General features: G+C 40.1%; 1 pseudogene; it reads right to left on the bottom strand.

Moving 5' to 3' along the window:
- Positions 1 to 3,399: 3,399 nt before the first annotated feature.
- On the bottom strand, positions 3,400 to 3,928 carry LOC132439214 (mitochondrial import inner membrane translocase subunit Tim9 pseudogene; annotated as a pseudogene).
- Positions 3,929 to 5,233: the final 1,305 nt, after the last annotated feature.

Here is a 5,233-nt window from a genome sequence, read left to right as displayed (position 1 = left end):
CTAAGTCTAAACTTTGTCATTAACTGAAATCTGACCTGCTCAAGTCACATGGGGCCTCAGTTTCTTTACCTGAAATAAAGAATTAGATGAGGTGATTGAGAGGTTTCCTGTGATATTGTGATTCATGAAGAACAATCCTGAGTCTTGAACACTTGTGATGTAAGATAAACAACACTGGGCTTAAGCTTTGGGGACATTTAATGTTGTAGAGAAGATCTGCCTCCAGTGGTGTTGCTTCCTTGTGCCTGGACATGTCTGGTACAATCATGTAGTGATCATGGGCCAAGGGATGAATGGCTCCTGTCCCCCAGAGAACCCCATACATTTCTACTGTTCTACCCATCCCTTAAATGGAAGCTCTGATCTCAGTCCTCTCCTCAAACTACACCCATCTTTGGCCATCTTCTCTTCTCTTGTTATACTCAATCCTTATCTGTATGTTACTATAAATCCCCATTTCACATCCTCATCTTTCTCATGAGCAGTGATTCCCAACAGTCTTTTTGTTTTTGGCATCTACACATGGATGATAATGATAATGATGATGATAATAGTAATAGTTAAAAATAGCTAACACTGTTGATCTCTTGCTATGATTCCGGCATTGTACTAAGCTCTTTCATTAGCTTGTTCAACCCTCAGAGGCACTTACAGGTTAAGTAACTTGTTTAAGATCAAACAGTTAGTATATCGTAGCTCTAGGACTCAACACTGCCAGTGTTCAAAATTCCACACGTCCCTAATAGATTGATCAGCTTCTCTCTTACACAGTTCCTCTTGCTGTGCTCCCTAAAATGATAGAATCCATTAACTAGAATGTAGTTCTTAAATCCTTCTCCCATATCCTTATATTTACGACTGATCAGTCTGCAAAAATTTAACAAATTTATCAAATTCATCTTTTCTTTCACCAACCACTATTACTGTCATTGCCTTGCCTCTACTGCAGATCATCATGACTCCCCATCTATAACCAACTAACAAAATGACCTGCTATTATTTTTATTTTATTTTATTCTTTTTGGCTGCGCTGTGTGGCATGCGGGATTTTAGTTGCCTCACCAAGGATCGAACATGTGTCCCCTGCAGTGGAAGCACAGAGTCCTAACCACTGGACGGCCAGGGAATTCCGAAAATGACCTGCTTTTAAACTTTTCCTCTCTATTATTCTTTCTGCAGCCTTAATTTCCCTATGTAACAGAAATCTAGTCACTTCATGTCATTCTTAAGAACTTCTAACGATCTTTCCCTGCTCGTAGGATAAAGTCCTTTCTCTGGCATTCAACACTCTCCGTGACTGAGGCCCAACTGTGGTATCAGCTACAACACTCACCAAAGTCATTTTCGTTATTTCTTTGATCATGTCGTGTACTTTTACATCTTAAACTTTTTCAGGGTAGAGTCTAAAACTTCTCACTCCTGATTGTAACACTAGAACATAATTTCTCTTGGTTGAGATATACCAGCTTACTTTTTACTTGCACTCATTAGAGGAACACGTTGACTCTTTGCTTAGAGGACCACCTTCTTGTGGTGCTCAGAATGGCTCTGCTTTCCTTTGTTTATTAATGTTTCATTACACTAGAATACCCATCCTTTTCTCCCATCACTTCTTCTCTTTTCAAAGCCCAGATTTGAGACTTCTTCCATTTAACTTTCTCTGATGTACCTTCCTCAAGTCAGAAGTATTTATTCCTTCTATGATCTCACAGAATATTTTAATGTCTGTTTCCCCTATACATTGTAAGCTTCTTGGTCAGGGACACTGTGACTTACACATTTTCGTGTTTCCTGAACTATCATCCATTACAGGGTGATATGTATGTATTGCTAACATGTAGAAAGGGCTCAGTAAATGTTTCATAATAGTCACATCTCTTGAAGGTCCCTTTAAGTTCTTTGATTCTAAAATTATTATTCATTCCTTATTTCTTTACACTTCTTATTGCATTGGGATAAATATTTCTCCCTGAGGGTGGAAATATGTTAGGGTTAATCTGCAAATTAAAAGTATATAAGAATTTTAATCACAGTATAATTAAGACCTAGGGTTTTTTTTTGAAATGCCAGTCAGTATTGCCATAAAAGAGTAATGAGCTCCTTTCTGGACTTCCCTGGCGGTGCAGTGGTTGAGAATCCAACTGCCAGTGCAGGGGACATGGGTTTGATCTCTGGTCCAGGAAGACCCCACATGCTGCGGAGTAACAAAGCCCACACACCACAACTACTGAGCCTGCACGCCACAACTACTGAAGCCCGTGCACCTAGAGCCCGTGCTCTGCAACAAGAGAAGCCACCGCAGTGAGAAACCCACATACTGCAATGAAGAGTAGCCCCCCCTCACCACAACTAGAGAACGCCAGCGTGCAGCAACAAAGACCCAGCGCAGCCAGAACAAAACAAAACAAAAAAACAATCCCACTTGAAAAAAAGCAAAAGAGTAATGACCTCCTTTCTCATGAAAACAATAGTCTGTGGGAAGTTTTTTTTTTTTTTAAGGAAGTAAGCTTGAAAAGTGTCAATTTTATTACCATTTCAATTAAAAATTTTTGTCTTTATTTTCTGTATGAGACTAACCTATACAAGATATTGATTAAGCATGAAGTCAGGACTCAAGATATCCCATCTATTTACTATAGTTTGTATTAGTAACTTCAATACTTAGAGAAAAAATAAAAGTTAGTAGTGCAAACCAATATCCAGTTCTCCTTTCTTTCCTGGGAATACAAGGCTACAATTTGCAGTCTGCTTGCACCTAAGCGGAGCCATGTTACAGCTCTGGCCAAGTAAATATGAATGGGAGTGACGTGTGGCAGTAGAAAAGCAAACACCATCCTTTCATTCTGTTCTCTTGTCTTAGCAATCATGAAGGAGGCTACATGGTAAGATAACCACAGTGTGAAAGCAGCCTGAATTATTTTTCTTTTAAAGCAAGTAACTGTTTTATGTATTTACCATCAGTGTGAGGCAGATGTAAATGAACAGGAATATCTAGAGGATAATTCCTGTTGAAAAACATTTCAAGGTGTCCACAGACTGGTCAGAATACTATGGTACTATATGGTATAAACAACTAGTCAGTGATATTTCCATTTATTTCACTTTTAGTAATAAAACATTTTTCTTATACATGATTGAACACGTATTTTACTTTAAAATTAATAGTCACAGTTGAAGAAATAATGGTTTATTTTTCTAATCAAGTGGCCAAGCTGCTCAATCTTAAAACCATAACAAATGTTGCACCTTATTATTTTAACTAAACAGTAAGACTTTCTGTTTTGATTATTCCTGGTAAATTGCAACTTTGTTTCTCACTAGTTTCCATTTGCCAAACAGTCATGACAAAGAGTTTAACCTGGTGGCTACTGCTTTCAAGGGATTCTATCAGATGAATCCTCATTTCCAGTGCAATAGCTGTTGGCAGTCCTTTGCTGAAAGTCCATCCATCAGGACTTCTCTATTGTGGTTAGTTAAGAGTCATGCTTTTGCTGTCAGGGCTTCATTCTGCTGAATATGATATTCCTGAAATTTAATGGATATTCTTTGCATCATTTAAAAATATTTCTGGGGCTTCCCTGGTGGCGCAGTGGTTGAGAGTCCGCCTGCCGATGCAGGGGACATGGGTTCGTGCCCCGGTCTGGGAAGATCCCACATGCCGCGGAGCGGCCGCTGAGCCTGCGCGTCCGGAGCCTGTGCTCCGCAATCGGAGAGGCCACAACAGTGAGAGGCCCGCGTATCGCAAAAAAAAAAAAAAAAAAAAAAAAAAAATATTTCTGTAAGCAATGTTCTGAGCAGGTTATCTCAACAAGTATTACTTCTCTTCCTGTGAAGTCTTTAACATAATCCAAAAAGCATGTTTATAGTAGGTTCCAAGAAGTTCATTGAACTATTTTAACTGATCAGATTCTGGTATTTGTGCAGCCATATTCTTTTGGTATGTTTATCAGTCACTTTTTCTGATGCATGAGTTTCCTTTCCTTTCTGGAAAAGCAGCTAAACGTTGCTTGAATGTCTCCTGTGAGGCCTGATTTCTTCCTTAAGCACAGGCTCTCACATTTGGTACCAGTATGAGGCCGAGAGGCTAGTCTTGGGACAGAGGGTTGGGGTATGGGTGGGTGCCTGGCAGCTGGATGGCAGAGAACCTAATGTTAGCACTTGATTTGTTGAGTCACCACATGGGGACAGCTGCCCCAGAGAGTTGCCAGGACCTACATTGGTTTTTGCTTGAGTGTAAAATAATTTTTACATGTTTAAACCAGTGAGATTTTGGATTAATTTGTCCCTGAAGAATCACTTGTCCTAATCTGACTAATATGGGTGGCACTGGGAATTGCAGTCATTAGAGATAGAGAAGAAAGCCTGTAATAGCAATAGCTAGCCCTTATTAAGCACTTACTCTCCAGGATTTGTCCCATGTACTTGAATGAATTGTCTTTTTTTTTTTTTTTTTTTTTTTTGCGGTACGTGGGCCTCTCACTGCTGTGGCCTCTCCCGTTGCTGAGTACAGGCTCCGGACGCGCAGGCTCAGCGGCCATGGCTCACGGGCCCAGCCGCTCCGCGGCATGTGGGATCTTCCCGGACGGGGGCACGAACCCGCGTCCCCTGCATCGGCAGGGGGACTCTCAACCACTGCGCCACCAGGGAAGCCCCTGTGTGCAGGTTTTTGTGTGAACATAAGTTTTCACCTTTTTTTGGGTAAATACCAAGGAGTGCAATGGCTGGATTTTATGGTAAAAGTACGTTTAGTTTTGTAAGAAACTGCCAAACTGTCTTACAAAACGGCCGCACCATTTTGCATTCTCAGTAGCAGTGAATGAGAGTTCCTACTGCTCCACATCCTCATTAGCGTTTGCTAATGTCAGTGTTGTGACTTTTGGCCATTTTAATAGGTGTGTAGTGGTTTCTCATTGTTGTTCTAATTTGCATTTCCCTGATGACATAAGGTGTGGAGAATCTGTACATGTGCTTATTTGCCATCTGTATATCATCTTTGGTGAGGTGTCTATTAAAGTCTTTGGCCCATTTTTTTAATTGGGTTGTTTTCTTATTATTGTTTTTTAAGAGTCTTTGTATATTTTGGATAGCAATCCTTTATCGGACTTATCTTTTGCAAATATTTTCTCCCAGTCTGTGGCTTGTCTTCTCATTCTCTTGACAGTGTCTTTCACAAAGCAGAAGTTTTAATTTTAATGAAGTCAAGCTTATCAATTATTTCTTTCATGGACCATGC

Source organism: Delphinus delphis, chromosome 16 (genome assembly GCF_949987515.2).
Source record: "Delphinus delphis chromosome 16, mDelDel1.2, whole genome shotgun sequence".
Classification (NCBI taxonomy): domain Eukaryota; kingdom Metazoa; phylum Chordata; class Mammalia; order Artiodactyla; family Delphinidae; genus Delphinus; species Delphinus delphis.
This window is presented reverse-complemented; position numbering and strand designations above follow the sequence as displayed.